The 18,407-nt window shown below is 27.3% G+C and overlaps 1 protein-coding gene across 1 annotated transcript in view; it reads left to right on the top strand.

Moving 5' to 3' along the window:
• Positions 1 to 276: 276 nt before the first annotated feature.
• Positions 277 to 18,407, top strand: part of LOC127291380 (uncharacterized) — a 33,641-nt gene continuing 15,510 nt past the window's right edge. The window contains exon 1 of the mRNA XM_051320473.1: positions 277 to 357. The gene's annotated coding sequence lies outside the window, so the exon portion shown is untranslated. The remainder of the gene's footprint in view (positions 358 to 18,407) is intronic.

Below are 18,407 nucleotides of genomic sequence, written 5' to 3'. Positions count from 1 at the left end.
ATTGGAATTTATTTTAAAAATTAATTGTTAGAATTTTCATTTAGAAATTCATTAGATATATAAAATATATTCATTTAGCTGAATTTTATTTGTTTGAATTATTATTTTTCACTCTGTGTTTATATAAAATTTAATTGAATAATATAGAAATTCGTTATTATAAATTTTGAGATTCATGCGATTCTTATAACTAAATGTTGAAAAATATTCTTTGACCCATAAAAAATTAAAATAATTTGATTTACTTAATAATAAGTATTATTTTTTTTTACTTTACAGATAAAATAATCGACGTCCGGATTTTTTCTGGACATTCAGACATTGAAGGCAATGTGAAATACGCGGATCGAAGACAAAGTAAGTTTACAAAATATTTTATTATTTCATTTATTTCACTAAAACAAAAATTTATCTTTTCACGTTATATTATCCACTGAAACAATTTTGTCAGTGATTATATGTACCTATATATATGTGGGGCGAAATTCCTGAAGTGATCCAATTGACAAAATGTGAGCATTGCATTTTTTGAAAAATTATAAAAGGATTAAAAAAAATTTGACCTATATTATTTCGAAAGGTTTTTTCCTACTTTTTCGAATGTTGCAAAAATTTTTTTAAAAACATTCAAAATTTACCCCTTTCTTTGAAAATAAAAAATATTTTGACTTTTTTTTTTTAATAAAGGACAGTTTTTATTTCTTTTTTTACACCTTAAAATGAAGCTTAAAATGTATGCTTTTAATAAACAAATTAAACAAAATATCGTATTTTTTTCGAGATCACAGTAAAGTTGGTTGTATCATTTTCTATTGCAAGGTTTTGATGCATATAAGTTATATCAAAATGAGAGCGTTTTGTAAATCATTTTTTGCAACACTAACCTCAAAAGTTAAATTTTACACACCGAAAATTGTGTTTAAAGAAGCTCTTTTTCAAACGGTGTGTAAAGTGATTCACTTTACGCACTGAAATATTACTTTACACACTGAAATTTACTTTACGCACCGAAATTTCTCTCACATAATATAAGGATTGTTTAAGACCATACAAAACCATAAAATTAAAAAACGAACTTTACTTTTAAATGTATACACTCCTGCTTAATGATATTTTTCCTGATCTTCGATTGACTTTTTTAATTCTATACAATCGAAATTATTCTAATAGAGAGTTGGAATTCTTCATAATAGGTACTTAACTTTAGAGGTGGGTGTTGCAAAAAATGTTGTATGATACACGTGCGTAAATCTGATTATGCTCGTGTGAAACGTCACACTCGTATAATCACTCACTTTACGCACTTGTATCATAAATAACTATTTAGAAATGATACACGAAACGGTCTCATTTTTTGATGCAAAAAATTTAATCAACTTATATTAATAATGGCCGTAATGAATCGACTGAAAAATAAACGATTTATTTTCAGTTATTTTCGTAATAGTGTAATTGCGGAGACTATTTCACTATTTAATTTTAAAATGAAAATAACAGAAAATCAAAGTCAATGTGCAATTCGATAATTAAATAGTGACAGCTTATAAACATAACCTAAAATGCATGAAAAAAAAATTTGTTGATAAAATCAATATAGCCGAGCTTTTTAGAAGGTAGGTGGCAGCACTCATCTTTTTTTTTTCTTTAAATTTTTTCTCAATCGTTATTTTTTTATAAAAAGCAAAACTCTTAGTTGCTCAACGGAAATGTTGGTCAAAAAGATGTATTATGTTATCAAAAAAAGTAATATTGTAATCAATAATATTTGTTTAAAAAAGATATTAATTATTTTCAACAATATTTTTAATAAAATATTTAATTATTTTTTACAATGTTTTTAATGAAAAAATTAATTTTTTCACAAATTTTTTTGATCTAATAATAAATATTTTTCACCAATGTTTACGTTCAAAATTAATATTTTTCACCTTTTCTTTGATAAAAAAATTAATTTTTGTCAGGATTATTTTTGATTAAAATGTAATTAAATTATAATTAAAATATAATAAATATAAAGGGCTTGTCCCGTTAATGTCAATAAATAAATAATTTTTTTAACCAATAATTCCTTTAAAAATTAATTTTTGTCACGAATATTTTTGATTAAAAAATTTATTTAATTCACCAATATTTTTAGTTAAAAAATTTTTTTTCCTGAAAATTTCCTTTAAAAATGCATTTTTTCTTTCTGTAAAGAGGAGGAGGTAAAATCTTAATTTGCAATTTAATTTTTTAATCAAAATATTGGTGAAATAAATTAATATTTTAATCAAAAATAATCCTGACAAAAATTAATTTTTTTATCAAAGAAAAGGTGAAAAATATTCATTTTGAACGGAAACATTGATGAAAAATATTTATTATTTGATCAAAAAAAATTGTGAATAAATTAATTTTTTCATTAAAAATATTGTAAAAAATAATTAAATATTTTATTAAAAATATTGTTGAAAATAATTAATATCTTATTTAAACAAATATTATTGATTACAATATTACTTTTTTTGATAACATAATACATCTTTTTGGCCAACATTTCCGTTGAGCAACTAAGAGTTTTGCTTTTTATAAAAAAAACGATTCAGAAAAAATTTAAGGAAAAAAAAAAGATGAGTGCTGCCACCTACCTTCTAAAAAGCTCGGCTATATTGATTTTATCAACAAATTTTTTTTCATGCATTTTAGGTTATGTTTATAAGCTGTCACTATTTAATTATCGAATTGCACATTGTCTTTGATTTTCTGATATTTTCATTTTCAAATTAAATAGTGAAATAGTCTCCGCAATTACACTATTACGAAAATAACTGAAAATAAATCGTTTATTTTTCAGTCGATTCATTTCGGCCATTATTAATATAAGTTGATTAAATTTTTTGCATCAAAAAATGAGACCGCTTCGTGTATCATTTCTAAAAATGATTTACGAAACGCTCTCATTTTGATATAACTTATGTGCATCAAAACGTTGCAATAATTTGATGTTGTTTTTGGTTTCAATTTGATACTTTCAAGAAAACTGTGATTACAAATTGTTACTTTTTATTTACCTATAACGTATCGTTATCCGTCGTACATAAAATTAGGTTTTAGCTTATTGTAATATTAAATTTTCATCAGAAATTGAGAAGTTTAAATTGTGGACTGATTTTTAGAACCTGTTGCCTCAAATTAAAAATCTAATTTTTGCAAATTTAAAATAGTGAATCAAATATAGCGGACTCATTTTTTCAAAATTCTTCAATTTTCATAAACTTTTGCATTTTGGATGAAATGAAATGTTTCATCAAAATGAGAAAAATCCATTGTAAACGGAAATTACTTTTCTCTGGTCTTGTGTAATTTTTCAATCGCGAATTGCTAAATTTCCAATCACATGCAAACGAATTTTGTTTACTGACAGCAATTATTTTGGTTTTTGTTTGAAATTCAATTTTAACGTTTATAAAAATTGCTAATGCTAACAAAGGGAATTGATAAATTAAATTAAAAATTTAAAAAAATGGGAATTTAAAAATTAATTAACATTTAGCAGAAAAAAATTAATGTATTATTTTAATTAACTATATTTTTTTGAGAAAATTTATAAAATGTTTTTAAATTAATTATTACATAATACTGAAAAACTTCCAATGTTTCTTTTCATATATGAAATGTATTGACTTTTTAATTTTACAGTATGTATATATATAGAAGTATAAAAAATTTTACATTTTTCTGTTCAAGTTTTGAGAATTTCGCAATATGTTTGCCGTTGAAAAATGAACTGCTAATAAATTTTATTTAAATTGAAAAATCTCTGAAAAAACGAACTTTTAGATTAAAAAACTAGTAAACCTATATAATTTCGTTGAAATTAGTCACATAATCATTTTAAAAGTTTAATACATTTAACTGTTTATATAAGACATTTTTAGTCTTAAATTTCATTCCTGAAGACATATTTTTCAAATTAAATAAAACTGAGGTAATCCTGAGAAAGTTTTTCCAATTGATTTTCAATATCAGTTTTGATATAAGTAAATTATCCTGAGGTATTCAGAAATTTGATTTTGAGTCAATCATTTTTTATCGCAAATCTAAATGTTGTTTGTAAATAAAAAAAAAAAAAAAAAAAAAAAAATTCTTTCCGAATCAATCTGGCAAACAATTTTATGATTTTTCGCATGAAAAATTTATTTTTATTTTTAATCGTTGTAACGTTCATCGACGTTTAAAACTTTAAATTTTATTCAAAATCAATCCGTTTTCAAGCGAAGCGGACTGATATTCGGAATAAAATTTAAGGATTTCAAAAGAATTAAAATTCATGTTAAAAAAAGTTTTTGTTGTTATTTTTGTGACAGGTGAATCTTAGCTGGTGTATTTTTTTTATTAATTCTCCAAACGAAAATTGCATTCGCTTGTTTGTTATTTCTGAGAAAATATATCTTTTACGCAGTTTTCGTAAAAAAATGCTCATATTTAATTTATCGACATTAATTTTTTTTTCCTTTATTTTAACTCAAAAAAAAAAAAGTTTTAGCTGATGTATTTCTTGACAGTAATCAATTATTCTAAAGGACAATGCATTTTATTTTCTCGTTTTCGAGTAAATTGAAAATTTTCCGAAATTTTAGTTTCGATGTAGATAGCGCTGCCTTACAAGGACATATTATTTTTCAACTTTTTCAAGAATAAAAATCTTTGTTTTTTTTTTAAATATGAATGATGTAGTTATATATTAAAAATCTAATTTGTGCAGTTTTTTAACCATAACAGTCTCTGTTAAGGTTCTCACTATATATGTGTCCTGACGCGGTGAAAGGGACCTTATGGTCCAATTGCAAATTGTACTTTAAATGTTCATAATAAAAAATGAATTGAACAAAATAATTTCTAATTTTTGGAAATCAAATTATTTGAGTTGCTCTTTCCTTTCCAAAAACTAGAAATTATTTTGTTCAATTCATTTTTTATTATGAACATTCAAAAGTACAATTTGCTATTGTACCATAAGGTCCCTTTCACCGCGTCAGGACACATATGTTTTGTTTCGATTAGAAAGAAGAAAGCAAGAAAGAATACGTTCTTTTAGATGTAGAAAGAACCTTTCTGATTTTCAGTAGTATAACAATCATCTCATATTTGATTGATGCTTCTGGTAAATCCTATAATATTGAATAGTATTCCTCTCATTTTCCCTTCTATTTCCTCAAAAGAAATTCGATTGATATAACTCTTAAAAATTCCCATAAGTTATGGTAACTTTCTTTTATATACTGTCTCTTTATTTTTCTTCATAACTAAATAAATTTTTCTATTTAGTTATATTTTATTAATAAAATAGATATATACATATATATTATATCATTGAGTCTTAGACTTTCTCTGCGCATATTTTTCCAAATTCCAAACTTTAAATATTTCTTTCTGATCCAGTCAGACTTTCCTGTTTCCTATTCTAATTTTAGATTGAACTGTCTACATGCTTTTATTTACATGATGATTTTTAGGCGAGAATATTATTTTCCTGTTACGTTATATATTGGATGTTAATAAAGCAGTTGGTTAGAAACGCATATTCAAAAAAAAAATCCACGAACATAACTTTAAACATTTTTATAATTACCAATCAACAATTAAAATATGAAATAAATTATTAGTTCTAAAGGAGATATAAAGAATAATTTTTTTAAAAAATCATCAAAAATATATTTCTAAAATTACATATTATTCTCAAAACGTAGAGAAGTGTTAAAAATTTTCCACAATATCAACCTTCTTATATTTGTGTAGTAAAGGGGGAATTTATTTTAATACACAATATAAAATTTCAGTCGAGGAAATAATCAAAAATGAAAACAAAATGTTCATATACATAAGCTTTTGTTACACTATAAACGGATGAGATTGTTTCGTACAACAAATCAATGAAAATGATATTACATATTTTTGTTTGATAATGTCCTTGACAGCTTTTTGTCCATTTTATTTGCGTAATTCATTCCATTGACACTCCCGTGTAGAAATTTATCGTGGAAGTGTATGAGAAACTCTCCAGTTGTGCTAGATTCAACCTAGCATCTAGATGGGAAAACTGGACAGGCTTGAACGTGGGATGTAACGCTAGCAACGTCAAGATTTTGTACAGGTCTTCTGTCTATTCCTTGTCTAGTAAAATAAAGTGATTCTAGCCAGTTCCACGATAATAAAAAAAGCAGTTTCTACCTACATAGAATAATTGATATTTATAAATATAAAAGAATATTTTTCAATTTTACTCTTTCGTTTTTCTAACAGAACTTATATTACAAAAGTATTTTTTAATAACACAATTCCTCTTGCAATTATTTTTAAAATTAATTGTAATACATTTTGTTAAATTGGATTTTTTCTTTAAAACAGATACACAGTCACTACAAAAATCGTACTTGTATATTGATAACTAATTACATATATTCTTGCAATCACAAAAAATTCACTCTAAATTGTCAAGTTTTATTATTTATTATATAAAGATTGTATATTTTGAGAGACAATCTCTGAGACTATGAATGTCCTTTTTCTAATAATTGTTTGTTTTATGCTGTATATTTTAACCTGCACGCTGAAACTGTTCAAAAATGCAAAAATATGGAAACTGATCACTAGATTTATAAATTTGATTTTTTCTTCACAAAAAAATAAATTCAACAATAAACCTTTAGTTTACTTTTACCGTGCACTATGTCAAGAACTGATTTCGTCTGCTAGATTAACGGATTCGCAGTGCCACCTTCTCTACGACATATTATACTAAATTCTTCAGTCAGGATCCTAAACTGGGCCTGGCTAATTCCTAGACAACCTACTATACGAACTTTGTACTGAATTTTAAAATCAGTGTCCTAGACAAATTTTAGCTAGATTCTAGACAAGCATTTATATCGAAGAAAATAAAGGGAAAACTGTACATTTACTTTTCGGGGCCAGGACAGTTTTTTCAGAATAAATTTCGACGACAAATACTGTCTAGCATTAGTCTATTTCTAGGAAGGCCACGATAAATTTCTACATGGGGCTTTCAAAACAAATGCGCAGCATTTGCGTCTCTTCGAAAATACATTGTCGAGAAAAGATTTGAAATCAATGAAATTTGAATCTAAAGAGAGGAAAAGAGGAGATAGAGAGATAGTATAAAGGGTGGATTTTGAACAAGTGAATTTGTGTTAACAACGCGTTAGAAACGAGGATTGAGGAGTGTGGCATTGAACTGGGAGTGGGGCTTAGTTGACCTCGCTCCTACATGGTCCCGTTAGACTCGAGTTCACTTCATAACCAGCCTCTTCCCAGGGATGCTGTTCAACTTGTGTGATAAATAATCTTCACTTGCCTTTCCACCACGCTCAAATTCGTCAAATTGATCTGATATAATATAAACTGCGCTAATCTGATGACAAGTCTGATAACATCATATTGATAAGATGATTGAAACAAAATATCCAATATGTAGGTTAAATATATATCGTGATTTTTTTTTTTTATTCTTTGACAAAAATTATGCAATTTTGCGAAAATAAATATTTGTAAAAACATTGGGATTCGATACTATGTGTTAATTTATATATTTTTTTCTTTTTTATCGAGATTACCAAAATAATATATTTTAGTTAGAAACTGCCAGTGAATATTGAATTTAACCATTAATTAAAAGATAGAATTAATTAAAATTATATTTTACTGTAAAGTATATTCGATAATAAAATATAATTTTAATTAATTCTTTAATTAAAAATATATATACACGGAAAAAAAGAAAAAGTAACTTTTACTACTTTAAAAGTAAAATTGGACCTGTCCGAAGTTTCTGCGCATCTCTGGCAACTTTTACTCCAAAAATAGTAAAATTTACTTCAGAAATAGTAAAAATTACTACGGAAACAGTAAAATTTACTACAGAAATAGTCAATTTTACTATTTTTCGAGTAAAAGTTGCCAGAGATGCGCAGAAACTTCGGACAGGTCCAATTTTACTTTTAAAGTAGTAAAAGTTACTTTATTCGTTTTTCCATTTTTCTCCGTGTACTATTGTAAAATTATTATTAATTAGACGCTTTTATTTTTAGAGTGAATTTATTATTTAATATAACTACTAGAAATTAAAAATTTTATAATTAATTAAAATTACTTTCAGAAAAATTTATTTATTTAGATTAATTATTTTTTACCATTGAGATTTTATTTTAATTAAAACTTAATTACAGTTAACGTATATTTTTATTCGTTTACAAAATTTAGAATTACAATTTTTTTTTAGATTCTCTCTTTCTCTTATTTGGAAAAAAAATAAGATATCTTCGAGTGTAATTTTAAAAGAATTTGTTTTTTTTTTTTTTTTTTTATAAGCATATATTTATAAAATTCTGTTAATTGTTTTGATTAATTATAGTATCATTAATAATAATAATTACATTGTTTATGAATTGAATCGTAAAATTAGAACACTCCTTAAATATCTTCTTATTATCTTCCTTTTTGATAATAAACGTCGCACAACCTACTTTTCCTTCCCATGACCCATGCCCTACATTTTCAAACTTCGATCCTGTAAAGTTAGCTTAATAGAGAAAATACGAATCAATTTCTTCTGTTGAATATTTATTTATTATAATTAAAATATATTGCGTATTTTTTTTCGTTTTACACTTTTTATATATAATAGATTAAATCATTAAATAATTAGTTGATCATTGAATTTCGAATTATATATACACGTAATTATTTTATATATATATATAGTTAATATAAATATAAACGAGTGAATTAAATGAAACCCCTTTTCGAAAATTAGTAAATAAACAATATCTGCATTTGAATTAATAGAATCGGATTTTATGATGTACATTGTCCGTGAATCCTATTCAGTGCTTCACTTCTGAATTTCCAGACACAGGTGCAATACATATTGTCGAACCCGTAGTCACAGCATGCGTCCATTGAACTGAGCATAATGAGCAAATACTCTACTGGTGCTCCTGAACGATATATGTATTATATATATATACGTGTATATATTGTATTGTTATTATGCGTGTAGATTTTGTAGACATACGAGCATATCGACTGGTCCAGGAATAACCACCGTGAACTACACAAATTCACCCACACTAACGAAAATTCTCTCCAGCGTGCGTGCGCAACTCCAAGGATTCATTTGCAATATAGTAATAAATATTATCATGCTGAAAACATTCAAAATTTTTAGTTGCAGTGACCCATGTTAGTACCACTAGTTAGACTAGACAAATATTCGATTTTATTTTTATACAAATTTACCCATTTGTATATTAATTGGTATTTTGATATTTTATAATTTTTTTTTAATTAAAATATTCATTGTAAAATTGGAGAGTTGATATACCCCCTAAAAGTATTCTATGAGCAATTCCATGGGATATGATCACAAGAATTTTTTGATGATTGGAGCAATTTTATTGAAATCTTGTGAATGTGTTCCTTTATTTGTACAGAATGAAAGCCCACAAACAATTTTTTTTTTTGGTCTCAAATATGTAGATCTTTTTGTTTGGAACAACTTTTGTCTTGAACATTTTTTACGAAAATTCGTACTTTTCGAGATATTTGCAAGTTTCCATACATTAACAAGAAAAAAAGTTAAATGGTTTTTTTAAAAAAATTACACAAATTTTTAATTAGAAATATCTCAAAAAATTTTGAAAATTTTGAAAAATTGTTTGTGGGCTTTCATTCTGTACAAATAAAGGAACATATTCACAAGGTTTCAATAAAATTGCTCCAATCATCAAAAATTCTTGTGATCACATCCCATAGAATTGCTCCTATGCAAAATTGCATTCTTTTAGAGTTGAAAAAAATTAATTAGAACTTAGGGATTTAAAATTTTCCTCCTTTACATTAAACAGAATACATTTTAGAAAAGACTTTGTTTGAAACGACCAAGTAAATGTATTTGGTTAATACATTAACTTAATCCAAAAAAAAATTATTTAAATGAATTATTTGTTGATTTTTAACACTAAAAATTTTACTACCAACTTCGGTTGCCATTAACTATTAAAAATTTTTTATTGAATAATGACATTGTATTATAATTTTTTGTCAAATTAAAGTTAAGCTTTATTGAAAAAATTGTTTGGTTTTGACAACAAAACGTTTGGTTGGTATATTCAAGCAATCAAAATTATTTTGTTGAAGCAACAGAAAAAATTTAGTTGCTTAAATACCAACCAAAACGTTTTTGTTGTCAAAGCCAAACCCTTTTTTCAATGTTCATTCTTGATTTTTTTAACTCTTGAAGTAAAATTTACTCACATGTGAAGTTAATTTTTAACATGAAAAATCTTACTCCCAATCCCTGCAGCCTTTGATGTAGAAAATTTGAACACTGAGAGAAAAGATTGATCGGGGTTACCATTTTTGAGATGAGCAGTTTTAGTTAGTAAACTATACTGCTGCTAATTTATTAGTTGTGGTTACTTTTTTTATTGGTTGGCATAACTATTTTATTAGTTGGTTTAACTAATTAGTTTGTAGAAATAACTAACTAACGAAATGCTAAGGCTGACTGTAATAGTATCTAATATAAATTTGCAAAAATACTCTTACTAATGAAATGGTAATAGCAACCGAAGTTGTGAGTTAATTAATCCTTTGCTTCTACTCTAAAAAAGAGTGGAACTTTTGTTGAATACCATATATATTGGGAGTTAAAATCTAACTCTCTTTTTTTACAGTATATAGACCAAGCCAAGGCAAATGTAAGGCTAGGTTTAAAGTTTTTGGAAATTTGAGATTATGTTTGCCTTTTTACTTGGACCTTGGAACTAATTTTGAAATTTAACTTAATGATTGTATATATGTATTGTGGAGACACCCTTACAATACTGAACTCTTGAAGCAGCAGCAGCGGATATCTGTATATGTTGTATGATAATACTTCAGATTCAATTTGTGTTTTTAAAATATTTTAGTTCACTAATATAATTAACAATTATAAAATAAATGATGGAATTATAAATATTCTTTCACTTTTGTACGTTTCTGGGAAACACGTTTTGCAGGGTTATACCCAAGTTTTATATACTGATGTTTTGTAATTCTTGTTGTAGCCAGCCAATATACATATATATATTTATCCATTCTGTGTAGACATCCTTCCTGTTTTTTAACATTTACGTGAGTATATGTGTAATAATACCTACATTTTATCTTCGCATACATCCTCATCTTACTTTTCATCTCCTCCTTCTCTTTATTTAGCCTTTCACTCCACACTGTGGTATACCAACTCAACTTCGATATATATATGTAAAAGCGGACAATGCATATATAGACATTTACCTTTACTATATACATGTATATATGGGATTTGAATGAAGCTGCTAGACGCTTATGTTGTGAAATCCAATTGATGTAAAAAATTGTTTTACGTCACCGATAATCCTCCAATATTAAAATTTTACAATTTTATACAATTTATACTATGTGTTTATATATATAAACCCCCTATTTAAATTTACTAAAAATATTAAATATTATTTTGATTAAATTTATATTTAATTAAATTTTTAAATTTGAACAGCATAAATTTATTTATATTTTAATATGAACATAAACTATATTTTAGCTTACATCCGTAAACTAAATTTTCATCTATTCTGCAATTGCAAAATTAATTAGGAACCGAATAAGTTTTTATATATTTTTAAAGATTAATTTTACCCAATTTCTTTAAATAAAATTTATTATTTCATTTTAAAGAATTTGTTTCTAAGATGCACCACGGATGCCGTCCTTCTAACCTATGATCCTAATTTTGCGGTAATGTCAGATTTTTTCTGTAACTTTGACCAAATTTTAAGGTTATGTTCGCCTACACGCCTATGACCTTCAACGTAGATTTAAGGTTATGTTCTCCTTTGACCTTTAAAAGTTTAAAGGGAGGGTCATATCTTGACCTCAGATAATAATTTTGAGGTTATATCCGTCTCTACTCCATCAAAAAATTTGGTTTTTAACATACTATGTCCTTGATTTTTAAAGTTATGTTCGTTTTAATCTATGATTTTGTCGTTTGACCTTGAGTATTGATGTTATGTTAATTTTTAACTTCTATTTTTGATACAGATAGATCAATATCTGAAATTTTGGAGACAAATTCTGAACGGTATGCAAGTTTTAATGCTTCGCGAGTTGAACAGTAGGCGAGTACTGTGAGCTCCCGCGTAGCGACGAAATTCTCGCCTAGTGTTCATTGGAGACAAATTATGAATGGTACGTGAGTCTGAATGCTTCGTGAGTTGAATGGTAGGCGAGTATTGTGAGCTCCCGCGTAGCGTCGAAGTTCTCGCCTAGCGTTCATTCTTGAATCAGCGGCGGCGGCGATATCTTTTTATAATATAGTAATGATATATATATATATATTTTTTTTTTGATAAAAATAGTTTTATAATTATTATTTAAACAAACTGCATATTTTTTCTATGAGTATCTCTTGAATTTACTTGAAAAAATTTTGTTTTTAAAATCATATACAATTAATTAACGAAAAATCAACTATTTTTTCATTTCATGATTTTCATGATGGATATTTTGAATTTTCACTGTGAAAAAAGTCGCACTCTTTTGGAGTTAACGCTAAGGGGAATAATTTTATGCCTACACTGTAGGTATAAATTTAAAATAAGAATTTACTTTCAAGAGTTGATTTATATTACTCCAAATGATAAGAGTCAAAATTTTACTCCTACTAAACGTCTGCAAATTTCCTTCAAACAGTCAATTTTTATCAAAAAATTTAATGAAAAGAGAATTATATGATAGAAATTGTGTGTATTATTTATACTCGAAATTATATATATAGTTTTATAATTATTGCGAGAAAATTTGTATTTCTCTTTTTTTTAATTTAATAAATATTTTTCTCTGTGTGCATGATACGTATGCACGTGGGATACTATAGTGCTACACTGCGGTGGGATCGATTCGACTGGAGGTAGAGTCCTCATCCCCATTTACAAGCTCCAATATATAGAGCCCCGCAGTACTCCGTTCGTCTCTTTCGCACCCTAGCAAAATATCCGGAGGTTGCTTCCTTCGTTCGCATTTACTCCTTTGGCTCACGTTTTTCTCTTTCTTCTTCTCCTTTATCATCTCTCTTCTTCTTCTTCTTCTTTTCGGTCATCATTCTATTCCTCCTTGTTCTTCAATTTTATCTTCTTCGTTTTTTTTTTCAATGCATCATATATAGGAGAAAGAGAGAGAGAGTTAGACGTCTTTGTCTCTTTCTATAAACACCCTCAACATCCGCCCTCTTTGTGAGTTTCAGATAATGAAAATACAAGGAATGACAAGGAGCTTATAGAGCAGAGGCTATATAAGTATCAATCAACTAAAAGTGTTCGAAATTAACTGAAATTCAAATATTTTACACAGTTTTCCTAAAAGTATCAAATTGAGACTAAAAATTGCATCAAATCTTTGCAACGTTTTGATGCACATAAGTTATATCAAAAAGAGATCGTTTTGTGTATCATTTTTAGAAATGATACACGAAACGGTCTCATTTTTTGATGAAAAAAATTTTATCAATTTATATCAATCATGGCCGAATTGAATCGACTCAAAATTAAACGAATTTTTTTCAGATATTTTGGTAATAGTACAATTGCGGAGACCATTTCACTATTTAATTTGAAAATGAAAATAACAGAAAATCAAATACAATGTGCAATTCGATAATTAAAAAGTGACAGCTTATAAACATAACCTAAAATGCATGAGAAAAAATTTGTCGATAAAATCAATATAGCCGAGCTTTTTAGAAGGTAGATGGCAGCACTTATCTATTTTCTTTCTTTAAATTTTTTCTGAATCGTTTTTATAAAAAGCAAAACTGCCATCTACCTTCTAAAAAGCTCGGCTATATTGATTTTATCGACAAATTTTTTCTCATGCATTTTAGGTTATGTTTATAAGCTGTCACTTTTTAATTATCGAATTGCACATTGTCTTTGATTTTCTGTTATTTTCATTTTCAAATTAAATAGTGAAATGGTCTCCGCAATTGTACTATTACCAAAATATCTGAAAAAAATTCGTTTAATTTTGAGTCGATTCAATTCGGCCATGATTGATATAAATTGATTAAATTTTTTGCATCAAAAAATGAGACCGTTTCGTGTATCATTTCTAAAAATGATACACAAAACGATCTCTTTTTGATATAACTTATGTGCATCAAAACGTTGCAATAGAAAAAGATACAACCAAGTTTACTGTGTATAATATTTCGTTTTGGAAATATTAAATCAAGTACGAAATTCAACACGACCCAAAACTGACCCAGTATAGTGGCAAAATTGGCACCTACTCTTGACAGCGACAATATTGAGCAGATTGTCAAAGTATTAACCGCGATACATTTTTTTCAAAATTGAAATTACGTATTAATTATTTTAGGTTTTTTTCGCTGATTACGAATCTGATGTCAGAATCCCAAAAAATTCTATAATTCTAATATGGCGGATACATTTTTAAAAATTGATTGAATATTCGCTTGAAACTCGTTATTCTCAGGGGTTTTTCAGGGTCACTAATTACGAATTTAAAGTCAGATTTTAAAAATTCAAAATAATATTTATTTTCTACTAACAACATTGTTTTATTCTTAATATATTTTCATAATGAAATAATGAAAAAGGTTTTTTCTTATTGAAGAAAAAGGTCAAGTGTATATTTTTACTCCTATATTCTGTACAATACAACATCCCACGTCTAAATCGTAGGAAGTGTCACTAATACAAAGAAAAAAAAAAAGCTCCCTCGTAATTTTTCGCATATTATACTATCGTCATGGCAACTTATTTAGAATCGATTTTGCAAGGTGCGGGAAATAAACTATATACAGTTTATAAACGCACGCAATGTATGGTGATGCGATGGCGACGCGATGATGATGATGATGATGTTATTATATTTAGGATAACGAAAATAATAATCATAGTAATCCTTGCAAACTAAATTTAAAGTTGTTATATTGATTTTTTTTTATTTTCATCAATGATTCGGATTCAGTACGTGTGACTTAAAAGTTCTAAATAAATATTTTCTACTGAATTTGTTAATTTCAAAAATTTTTAATAATGAATTTTTTAAATTTCAAAAGAAAAATTGTATTCAGCAACCTTAAAAACATTCAATTTAAATATGGTAATATCAACATTTAAAAAAGTATTTTCTTTTTTTGATTCCACTGTGAAAGATTTAATCTTTTTTCAATTTAGAAATAAACAAAAGTGTGAACTATCCTCTTTCAAAGTGACACTAAAACTATCAACAATGTAAATGTCAATGGATTAAAATTTCACTCGTCCCATATTCCTTTAACAAATTTTAATTATATTTTTCCAGAAAGTTTTGAAAAAAAGTTCTAAAATTCTAAATATTACTGAATATTAAAATAGGTACTTTCAATGTGCTTTCGATATGATGATATTACATAAAACTGAATTTTTAATTTTCTATAGCGTATAGAAATATGAAGAATTTTATGTTTAATTCTGAAATTTTGAGAATATTTGTTGATTTTATTAAACACTCATCAGAAGAAAAAAGGAAAAAAAATCCAATTTTTTATTTTTTAATTTTAAGTTGGATTTTCTTGTCTATACAAAAGTTTGGCGTTGAAAAACGAGCTACTGTATGCGAGAAATGTGTTTACAAAAACGAATTTTAAGGCTAAAATGTATAAAGTAGTTTTTGTAGAATTGAAGTTAATTGCATTAAACAAATTTTAAATTGATAATGTGTCCTGCTTACTTTACTTTTACAAAATTAGATACTTGCATTTTAACCTTAAAATACGTTTTTGTAAACAGATTTTTTAAATTAGCCCATTCTCTAATGCCAAACTTTAATGCTATAGAAAAGAGGATCTAACTTTAATTTAAAAATAAAAAATTCGATTTTTTGTTTTGAGGAGGAGTGTGAAGAGTATTTTAAAAATCACAGAAAAAAAAACTCGAAACATTTCTATTTTCTATTATAAATTTATCCAACTGTCAAAATAATTTTTTTCCTTACAACTTAAAAATTCACTCTCTAAATCTGAATCAGTAAAATTTGACTGAGAATCAATGGCTCTATTCTCGCGATTTTAATCAGTGAATGTTCACTGAATATCCAATTAAAACATTACTGAAATTTTCTGTCACACATATTGAAAATTTCAGTTAGTTTTTAAATGGACAATCAATGAAAAATAACTGATATTTCAATCATTTTTAATTGATCTTCAGTGAAAATTCACTGATTAAAATCGCTAGAATATAGAGCCATTGATTCTCAGTCAAATTTCACTGATTCAGTTTTAGAGAGCAAAATTTTTATTGTTAAATTATGTCCAATAATATACCTTTTTAACATATATTTGTCTATAATAACAATATGGTTTCGATAAAATTTCTTGCAAACTTTAGTTTTTAATTTTCTAAACAAGAAAAATGTTAATGGCAAAAACTAAAAAAAAACATCGACAGAGGGCTATAAATGAAAACCTTGCTTTCTGTCAGAAGGTGGAGTTTGAATATTTCTTTCATTTATCTAATTTAACCTCCATCTTGTCTTTAGAGGCTTGGTCTACTTAGCTTTGATTTCTCCTTTTTCAATCTACTCTCCAGGACTACGAAACACACTGCGAGACTTTTGGTTTGAAAATTTAATATAGTTCCGCATTCAATTTAGGGGAGAAAGAGGAAATTATTTGGAATTTCTAGTTTGAGTATATCGAAGTTTGTAAAACAGAATGCGGAAAATTGTAGTATAGAGTTAAAAAATACTAATATATTATCCCCGAACGTTTTTTCGAAAGATGCCGAATGTAGTTTGACGTTTTTCTTAAAGACCTGTGATTGGTTGAACTATACGTTTTTTTGAATCAGCGCGCGCATTTTTGACCAATCAAGTACTTGCGAATCGTAGAGAGCAGATAATGTAGGAACTATTTTGAAGGTTAGGTTTGGTTCTTATGCAGTCAGTGTTAAAAATAAAAATTCTCAATTAACTATAAGCCAAAAGTTTTGAACGTTCAAAAAATTTTTTGCGATTTGGTTACTTATCAGTTGTGGAATATTCATGCGTCCCAACTAAAATTTATTTATTAAATTTATTATTCAAATTGTCAGATTAATTTATCCAACTATTTTGTTTTTCTTCTCTTTTTTTTCATAGTGTAACATTTCGAAATTAACGATATACGTTGATGTGTTTACGATGGTTGTTGAACTATAGAGTAGGGGTTGGTGGGTGGTAAATTCCACAGCTTCCAGGGAGGTCACTGCAAGCGAGACGGTGCATTATATTCGGCTCCCTCGCTCTTATTATGCCAGCGCGACCTGTAGTACGAGGATATGGCGTGCGGGAGGTACACTACTCTGGTGTTGACTTGAATCACACATTCGTGTTCTCTCTTGCACCTAGAGTTTCATCTCTTCCAGTAACTGAAGAACGAGAGAAAGAGAGATAGATATAGATAGAGATGAAAAGGAGAAAGAGAGGCGATTCTCCCTATATAACAGGTCTTGTGATCCTATATATACGAGCTAGGCTACCATACACTATAAACTATAGTATATATATATATATACAGTATCATATATAGTAGCCTGCGCAGACTGGTTATGAGAAGGTCCCAATAGCTAAAGCGCGGGGAAAGAGTCTCTCGCGGGGACGTTTCCCAGAAAGCAGCGACGAACTCGCAATATTCCTTCACTGACGCCGTCTGCTCTGCATCGTAAAACCACCCATCAGCTTTGATCTTGCTCCGTTTTTTTTTTTCACGAAATATACCACTCACTTGATTTTTTCTTCTTCTTTTTTCTCATCCCAGGACTCGAATCGTTATAGAGTCTCGACTAAACGTTCGAAGGCAAGAATTGTAGGTCCACCTGATGTTTATAAACAGGTCAGGATGACCCAGTCATCAACATCAGGATTCATGGAACGTAGACTTCGTCTTTTCAGGGAAGCGTGAATTTTTAGAGAAGTTTTCTCTGCGATTCTAAAAGCTTCTTTTCGAAAGAGTTGCATCTCTTGGATGAAAATAAGAATTGCCATTTCTGAGATTTAAAATTTTGAATTTTCGGAAATAATATTTTGGTATATGAGTTTTTAGCCGCATCTTTTTAGTATAGTTTCCCATTTTTCGTATTAGGCGTATTATATGGTTTTTCTCTTTAAATTTTACTATAGTAGAATAATTTTTGAACAAATGACTCGGATTACTATTTTTATAGTTGAGATGAACATTTTTGGAATCATCAAATTTTTCAAATTTCACTGAATTTTCCTTTAGATTTGGTTTTCTGAATTTTTGGAACTGGACGCGAGCGGAATGATCAATACTT

Source organism: Leptopilina boulardi, unplaced genomic scaffold (assembly GCF_019393585.1).
Source record: "Leptopilina boulardi isolate dan_hultmark-lab unplaced genomic scaffold, ZJU_Lbou_2.1 LbouV2_137, whole genome shotgun sequence".
In the NCBI taxonomy this organism is placed as follows: Eukaryota; Metazoa; Arthropoda; class Insecta; order Hymenoptera; family Figitidae; genus Leptopilina; species Leptopilina boulardi.
Note: the sequence above shows the minus strand (reverse complement) of the source record. Positions and strands in the feature narration are given on the sequence as shown.